Raw genomic sequence first — 10,080 nt, 5'->3', positions numbered from 1 at the left:
GCCAAAATGCAAGCAACTAGAAGACATGGGGAAAGTTGATGACACTAACTACTGCAAATATCATCACATCATTGGCCACCCAATCCAAAAATTCTTTGTCTTCAAAGAACAAATCATGAAGCTTGCCAAAGAAAACAAGATTGATCTAGACTTTGATGAAGTTATCAAGTCAAACCATGTGATTGTTGCTTATGATGTACTTCTAACTTTCAAGCAGGGGGTAAACACCATTGAAGCATACATGTTAATTGACAATAATGATGCAAGGATCATCCCTATCAATGGGAAGTTCTTGCAACACTTCTACGCTTGAAAATCGAGGATCGCTCCTTGGTAAGAGTTTAAACTGCCCATTGCAACGCTACAAGGGTACATAATGTCTTCCCATTATCTTTGAAGGTGTGCAAATAAAGAGAAATAAACCCCACTTTATGTCACCATTTGCGAGTGTGGCGTAGTAGTTGGATGCCTTTGTCACCCTTGAGACTAAGGTCTTGAATTCAATTAGATTATCGCAATTGGTACCCATGAAATACCATGGGGCATACGGCGAGGACTACACACATGAGCCCTCTTTTTTTTTTTTTTGTAAGAAAAAAGAAAAACAAAAAACAAAAAAAAAAAATCATCAAAAAAATTTATTAAAAAAAAAATATGCTGAACCATGTAATGACTTGATCCCTCTCCAGGGTATGTAGACAATTTAGTACTTTTCACTAAGTTCAGTCACATGAAAAAGAAAAAGGATTGCCAGTCTAGATTCAAGAGTTTCCCCATAGGCCATCAACATGCTTTCAAGAACCCTTTGTTTGGCAAGGTGTTGCTTAAGATCAGCCAATTGCTCACTATATGATGCTTAAAGATCATTGTGGTATAAAATGACAACTACAAAGAATTGGTATTACTCAGCTTTTCTTGAAATAATGATAAATATAAGTTGATTCTTCGTTATGGAGTAAGATAAAATCTTCAACCTCTTTTGCAAGGAATGAAGTCTACATGGCATTGTCCATCTTTTGTGGACATCCTCCCACATCTCTGAAGTATGTTTTGCATCACATATCACCTAGGAGCATCTTCTTGTACCTTTCAATTCTAGGCTACATTGTCTCTTTTCTAGGTTGTGCCACTTCACAGCTTTGAAATTTGAACCGCATCATCTCCCTTTGGAGTGGTACTGTTTCACATCATGTCTCTGAAATTTGGACAACGTCACCTTCCTCCAAAATGATAATAGATTATGTATCTAAAGTTGGTGTTGTGTCATCTCTCCTCTAAGGGCATGTTCGTGCAATGTCAAATTTTTGGTGGCATATTCTAACATCTTTAAAGTCTGGGCTACGTCGCTTTGCACCTATGATGTTCGAACCATATTTCCTCTGAAAATTGGTGCTAATACAACTTCATTATAAAAAGCCAATGTTGGTGCGACTTCAATGCAAATGGAGTGTTGATGCAGTGTCATGGCAAAGACAAATATTGGCATAGCTTCAGTGCAAATAAAGTGTTGATGTGGCTTCATGGCAAACATGAATGTTAGCGTGGCTTCAGTACAAATGAAGTGTTGACGTGGCTTCATGTTGAAAAGGTTTCATTACAAAGACAAGTGCTAGTATTGCTTCATTAGACAAAGTAATGGCGATGCTTCATGATAAGAACAATTGGTGTGGCTACATTTCAAACACAAGTGTGGAACACCTTCATGCAAAAACAAGTGCTAGCATGGTTCCATTGCAATGACCAGTGCTAGTATTGCTTAAATTGCCAAGACAAGGGCCAGTACAACTTCAAAGTCAAGTACTAGTAATAGCATCATTGTATCATGAACACAAGTGATAACATTGTTGCCTAGATGACTACCACTATAAGAACATCAAGGATAGATGTTGCTAAGAGATTGTTGTTGCAAGGCAAGAATGCGATAATATGGAGAAAAACATCATTGTAAGAACCCTGATGTAAAGCTTGACGTTAAAGCCTAAAGAATAAGGAGCGCATGCTATAAAACAAAAACCAAGAACAACAAAAAAACTTGCCTGAAGAAAATTTCATGGCACGTCTAAACTAAAAAAAATTATATATCAACAAAGAGAGAAAGCATCAATTTCTAGCCAACAAGTACAAAGAAATGAGAAACATGAAAAAAAAAATCTTAAAAGCTTGAGAAGAAGGCTAAAGGCTAAAAATGCCTAAGTAATGGACGAAGCCAATTTCACAAACCCTTATATAGAGAACTTCTACTAAAGTAGTTGGCAAGAAAAATAAAGAAAGTCAACAATCCATCAAATGGTTCCACCAGCCAGCCAGTGAAAAAAAAAAAAAAAAAAAAAATCTTGTTCACATTTCAAAAATGTGAAAACAATTGAAGTTAAAAGTCAAATTTTGCAAACTCAAATGCACTCAAAATCAAAGAATTTTGCACCAAATTTTGAAGATGAGAAAAGGTGGTTAAAGCAAGACTGAAAAATTAGAAGGCTCATCACCTACCTCACAACTAGACATGGCAAAACAGGCGGGTCAGGTCAATCGGGTTGCAGGTCAAATGGGTCACGGGTCATTTTCAGAGGGTTACAAACAGGTTTGGGTCAATCGGGTTGCGGGTCGGGTCGGGTCGTATTTTTCACATTATTATTTATACATATATATATATATATATATAAAGAAAACAATATGTGTTTGGAAAGTTCTGCAACGTATTACTTGATGTAAAATGCATTATTTTGAATTCACCACTTATATCAAGAATGAACTCAGTTAAACATATTAATACTTATTCAATAATTTTAAAATTATACAAATCCTAACATTACTATCTAAAACAAAATAACACAAAGATAAGTAAAACAAATACACAAGTTTTATTTTTACACAATATCAACATTCAAAAAAAATAAAATTACAAATGACTTATTGGATAACTCATTTGATAAAAAATAAAAACATATAAGAAAGTTACAATTTTGAAAATTAATTTTATAATGTATTATCAATTGTGGTTGGCACTCTATTTAAATTTGAGATATACATTAAAGTTTGATTGCTTACTTATTTATATATGGTATCTTTTATGAAGATCATATCATTGTTAAGCAGCACACATTCTAGGAAATATCATAATTTATTTTGAAAAGCCGTTTATTTTGAACATAAATTGTTAAAAAATAGGTTTAAGCATTCACAATTTATGCTAATTTGATACTTTGGCTTTACTATTTTCACACTTCTGAATTTGTCTCACACATGTCTACAATTTTAAATCTATTTTTAACTCTACTGTAACCAGATTATCTTGGCATGTACTTTGCTATTTGATATCTAAAAATCTTTACTCATTACAGAATACTCAACCATTTATCTTTCAATTAATTTGCATGCAGTTATGTAAACGTATCAATTGTTTCCTTAAAGCTCACAATAAATAATTAAACCAATATTGTCTTAATTTCACTATTTTTTTTACCAAAAAAAAAAGTTTTAAAAAAATGGTTTGGGTTCGGGTCGGGTTGCAGGTCGGGTCGGGTTGACCCGCAAAAAACACGGGTTGGGTCACGGGTCAACCTGTTTTTGCTTTAGGTCAAAAAAATCGGGTTCGAATCAAGTATTTTTCGAGTCGGGTCGGGTCAGGTCAGAAAATCCTGACCCGTTTTGCCATGTTTGCTCATGACCCACAAGTCTAAACTTTGGCACCTCCTTGTCAGAGCAACCACTGCAAAAAGAACAGAAAAGCCACAACAGTCCAATACAAACAAATTGTTACCCACAGCCTTTTCTTTTAGATTTGTGAAAATGCATACATCATTTCACAAAACTTACCCAACGGGGATCTTAAACAAACTTCGATCCAAAAAACCCAGGAAAATCAATCTCAACGGAGCTAAAATGTGCTCCCACGCGTAGCCATAAACTCACAATGACTAGCGGCAAAGACCTTCAAAAATGTTCAATTATGCTTAGAATTAAAAAAAAAAACATGCCATACCAAGAGATTCTACGCCCTTTGCTCTACAAAACCTAAAAATTCCAAGTACAAAAACACCGTCACTTGCTGCCACACGCCTCTAGAAGCTCCAAGAAATGCTACCTCAATGAACACGTGCTCCCACACACCACCGTCAACACTCACGCGCTGCCACACACCTCCACAGTTCTTCACACGCTCACATGCGCAGTAAAAATCTCATGTGCTTCCACACGCCAACAGGCATCTGACATCAAGGATGATGTCATCCTTCACTATTCGGTTTAAGCTGTTTGTCCAAGATCCGACCAGAAGCTTTGACCCAGATTCAATCCACCTGCAAAAAAAAAAAAAAAAAAAAAAAAAAAAAAAAAAAAAAAAAAAAAAAAAAAAAAACTAAATCGAACCTTTGACTTTGACCAAAAAGTCAAAATTTTTAAACTGGACCTATCCCATTCGGTTTTTCAAGTACATTCCAATTTTCGGATCCGTTTCTTCATTCGAAACTCGGAAATTGCGCAAGCGTCTAATTTCTAGAAAGTTGACTTTTGCATAAATCTTGACCAAAAGTTAACATTTTTAAGGACCAGTCTTGCTCAATTTTTTGTGTACATTTTGATTTTGGAGTCTATTCCTTCATTTGAGACTCTAAAATTGCGCAAATGGCTTGATTCCAAGATAGTTGACTTTCATGTTGAAGTAGACCAAAAGTCAAAATTTTCAAGCCAAACTTGTCTTGCTCATTTTTTCATGTAGATTCCGATTTTGGGGTCTATTTCTTCATTGAATATTTAAAATTGCTCAAATAGTGTGATTCTATAACTATTGGCTTTGATGTGAACTTTGACCAAGAATCAAGATGTCCGAGCAAAGCTTGTCCCACTCGGTTTTTTGTGAAGATTCTGATTTTGAAATCCACTTATTTATTTAGAACTTGGAAACCACCCATACGCGATTTTGAGATTCATCCATTTAGTCTGGATTCCTTCAGGGTTATCCTTCGACTTCATCAAGGCTTCCCTTTCAAAGAACAGTGAACTCTCACAAGTGTATCCTAAACTTAAAGTTATATTGGGTCACCAATTCAACCTACCATTCCCGTTCAATGCCTATTAGTCTCCCACCTACCATTCCTGTTCGATGCCTACCATTCTCATCTACCCTTCCCACGGAAAATTCTCATCCACCATTCTCATCTAACATACCCATCAACCGTTCTTCATCTCTCCACTATAAATAGAAGGTTTGAATTCATTTAAGCTCATCAAGAAAAACACACTAAATCATGAAATAAAGATTTGCTTCTTGCAAATTTTCAAATCCTCCTTCTCACAACCATTTCTCGCTATAACTTCATCATTCTCAATACCTAGCAACCAATATTGCTTCGTAATCAGCTTGAACTCAACCTTCTCATGGTTCAGGAGAAACCCTCCTCACAACATCATTGTAGTCTTGAGATCCAAACAAGCTTTGTTTCTCCACATAACATAGCCCACATCATTGTTCCTTGTAGTCTCAAATCTACCTAGCCAGGAGATCCAAGTCCAACTAAATCACCCATACCCTAGCTTAAGGAACTTCCTAACTGCTTTGAGAACTCCATAGTCCTTCTCAAGTTGTTTGGTCTTACAGCAAAAACAAAGGTTCAGAACAAATAGCAACTTGGCTGGTTTCTAAAACCAAGATCACAAGTTAGCTCTATCTTTCATTTTCTAGGCTTTTCCAACATACTGCAAAATCATTAACTCATCTATCTCAACCAACCTCCCCGACTTTGTTTATATCTTTCAACAAGTGCCATTATATAGGGGTTGTAAAGGTCTTAGGGCATCCTACAAATTTTCTCCCATCCAACACTACAACAAACTCCAAGGTCCCAGCTCATCAAAAATTGGCAGCATGGTTCAGTCTGGGTCCTCCACAATTATTAGCCTCTAGTGTTGGTCAATCAAAGATGTGTTTCCACCAAAGCCACATTCCATGTTGCCACTAGCTCGGGACACAAAGATCATCGTTGCTGGTACTTCAAAACACATCTTTTTGGAATTACTCCAACTTAAATTATACTTGAAGTATTTCAGAAAGTACTCTTCTGAAATTACTTCAACTTAACCTTCGTCGGCATGGTCCCATCACACAAGCACATTCTACAACTTGCCGCTGGACTTCGCTTAGTATACTATCAGTCCCATATTCCAAAATATACTCCCCAGAAGCATCTACACCAAGAAATTCCTTGACATACAGGGCCAACTCCATGGTGTCATATGTTTCACACATTCACCATCTCCGCTTCATCTCCGTCTTCTTCACAACCACCACTTTCCCAACTTAACCTAAGTGATACAATAACATATGCACACTCAACCACTTTCCCATATGTCCTTTCCATAATCTAAAGTATATTCTTCTGAAATTACTTCGCTTAGACTTCCTAAAAGCGCGTGGCTAGCCCTATAGCTCTACATGTTGTACCCAGCCAACATCCTTGCCTCATCACCATCTTCTACACCCTATAATTGCCACCAGCAATCCAAAATACTCTTTTGAAATTACCTTAGCTTAACCTCTGCTAATATGATTTAGTCACACAAGTACATCAAGCTACTTTCAAATAACTTTTTGCCCCACTGACCCATTCTAAATACCATGGGAAGCTTTTCTGAAATTACCTCAGCTTAACCTTTGTTGAAATGATTCAATCCCGCAAGTACATCCAACTACTGGCAAATAACTTTCAGCCTCACTAACCCATTTCAAATACCATGGAACACTCTTTTGAAATTACTTCAACTTAACCTATGTTGAGAAGGCTCAGTCACGCAGGTACATTCAACTACTTGTTGATTCTCATCAAAACCTTTCATTTGGGTGGGTTTACTCTTCTGAAATTACTTCATCCTGCTGAAAGCTTCACCATCTTCAACTACTTCACTTGAAGAGTCAAGTGTCAAAATCAATTTTCGAGACTCATTCCCTCACCACACTCCGAAACTGTGTGCGTGAACGAGTCTCAAGGGAGCATTTGTAGAGAGGAAAAATTCCCGATCTATCATAAGTTGACACATCATACTACAAAGTCCACAAAGTACGACCAATTACAGTGTGCCACCTACTACTTCTAGGTTTTGCTATCACTATTCAAAAACCAACAGAAATTTGTCAAGTGTCGTTGAAATAAAGACATAAAAAGCATGCAAAAACTAATCACACATTAGCGCATGTAAGCAATGACATAAGCAGTCAAATCAGGTGCTGACATATGTCACCTTGAAAATCAAGACATTTCGGTCAATCAAAAGATGCCACGTGTCTTGCAGAAAAAGTCTTAAAGCTCCTCCAATCAGATTATGACACATGTCACCAATCAGACTTCGCCACGTTTTGCTCACCCAACCCCAATCTCCTATAAATAGAAGCATTCCTAAGGCATTTCAACACACCAAGACATCTTGGGAGAGATCTTGGAAGACATCAAGATATCTAGAGCACAAGCAGTATCAAAGAAGATTCAAAAGTACAGAAGCTCTGCTGGAATCAAGCCCTGAAGCTTCCAGGAACTTCAAGAACCTCAACTTCGAATACGAAGAACATTCAAAGAGAAATCATCCAAATCATCTTCCTAGATCTCAAAGGTCACTAGAATCAAGCTCAAAAGCCTCGAAAAACTTCAAGAAACTACAAATTGGTGAAACTCTACGAATTCAAGCCTCCAAAGCCCCGAAGAACTTCCACCACAAACCTTCAAATATGAAGAACATTGAAGAGAAATCATCCAAATCATCTTCCTAGATCTCAAAGTTCACTGGAATCAAGCTCAAAAGTCTCCAGAAACTTCAAGAAACCACAAATCAGTGAAGCTCTACAGATTCAAGCCTCTAAAGCCCTAAAGAACTTCCACCACAAACCTTCAAAGATGAAGAACAAGCGAAGAACACACGAAGTACGTGAAGAACAAAGGATTCTAACAAGCTCGTAACCAAAGATTCATTGTAATTTTGTTTCGAAGATCTTCGATACATTCTTCAACCAAATTGAAGGATATTTGTTGTTCAAATCAAAATCACATTACCACAATTCCAATCAACAAATCTTTCAAGGAGATCGAATAAGAGGATCACTCTCTTGTAATTACAAAGAATTGTACCACATATTTATCAATGCAAATTCGCATTTGTGAAACTATTTTACTTATTTGATTTATTTCAAACTCGAAATTTAGTCGGCCACAATATATATACAAAAATATTTTTTCACCAATAATGCTAATGCTTTTTCCATTACTTCATCATACTTAATTGCCCTTTTCCGCTATATTCATTCCCCACAGCTAGGGCCACAGCAGGCATGGTTTCTTTTTTGGCATTGATTTTTTTTATTTATTCACTTTTCTAGCTAGGTGAAGGGGACGTCACAAAAAAATAGATGATATGGTATTCAAGTAAAGCAGCTTTACCAACTAATGCTAATCAAATTTAAGCAGATGAAAGATCTTAATATATATCATAATATGATTCAATCTAGTGGCCAAAACCATTAATCTGTATTGGCATGCGCGTACATTTTAAGAGGATGAACTTATATGAAAAGGCCACGATTCATTTTAATAAAAGGGCTATGATTCTCTTCCTCAGTTCCACCATGCAATGCCAAAACATGGAAAAAAAATAAATTACTCTAATCCACCTACCTCACTCCCACGCCCTTTCCATTAACATTAGTAGAATACCACTACTTATTTCATTCCACCCACGCACAATTTCAATTTGAGTAAAATTTCACTATACCTTTAAGTGTTTTTCTTTAAATTCTCCTGTTAAAATTAACTATATATGATTGTATTGACTAATATAACTACATTTTTGAATTCATGATTTTAATTAGAGAACTTAAAATACCACACTTAAGGAACTATACCTATGTTCTATCATTTTAATTAATGTTTAAACTTGTGAGAACTAAAGGACAATTAAATTAATCCTATTTGCTTTTCGACAGTGTACAAAAATTGGCCTACTACTAGTCTACTACTGCAGAATGCAAATTCTGCATTGATTCCACTTTCACTTTAACAAAATCCAGAGGCCAGTGCTTTACGAATGTTCTCAATGGGATTTATTTAGTAACTGGTTAATAACTTATCTAATTATTATTATTATTATTTTGGTTAAAAGTACTATAAATAAAAGCTAAAATAATTTTTTTTTTTTAAATTACAGTAGCAAAAAAAAAAAAAAAAAGAAGTAGAGTTAGACCTGCAATAAATGAAAATGTGAGGGGAAAAAAAAGTAAAAATCAAGGACTGGGAACTGCAAAGAAGTGACTTTTTGACAAAAAAACCAATGTTATTAATTTCTTTCTGGACTCCATTTAGGTTTGTTTAGTGGAACGGAATATTTCGATACCGGCCTATTTCAGCGTGCCATTTCAAAGAGGTTCAAGTTACACCTGATGTAACTTTAAGCAATTTTACACCAATTGATATTTTTTAATTTGGTGTGAATTTTGACAAATCTACCGTTAGATTACATTATCTCCATATATTCTACATGTTTGCAAAATTTCAAGGTGATCAAAGATTAATAGCCAGGTAATAAATCAATTGTTTAAATTCAAGTTTTTGTAGTTTAAAATAATGCATAAAAGATGAGTTTATGGATCAAATGGTAAATAATATCCAATTGACATGAAAATTAGCATGAATGTTAAGAACATATAGAACATGTAATTTAATAGTGGGATTTTCAAAATATGAATTCTATAATAAATTATTGTGTAGTATAACATTACTTAGGCTCTGTTTAGGAGTTCATAATGGAATGGATTTAATAGGAAAATGAATGGAATGGAATGGAATTTAAAAATCTTGTTTTGATGTTATAAAATAAAGGAATGGAAAGGAATTGAATGTAAGTAACATCGTTTGGAAGTGACATTGGAAGGAATGGAATAGAATCATTTTATAACAACATTACTATTATACCCCTCATTTTAAAGAACATAAAAAACAAGTTATGTATATTTCTATGTTGTAAAGCAATTCACGTATCATATATTTATTCTCAACAAAATAAATATTGTCTAAAAATGCAAACAAATATCTTTTTTTTTTAAAACTT

This window comes from Quercus robur, chromosome 4 (genome assembly GCF_932294415.1).
Source record: "Quercus robur chromosome 4, dhQueRobu3.1, whole genome shotgun sequence".
NCBI lineage: Eukaryota > Viridiplantae > Streptophyta > Magnoliopsida > Fagales > Fagaceae > Quercus > Quercus robur.
Note: the sequence above shows the minus strand (reverse complement) of the source record.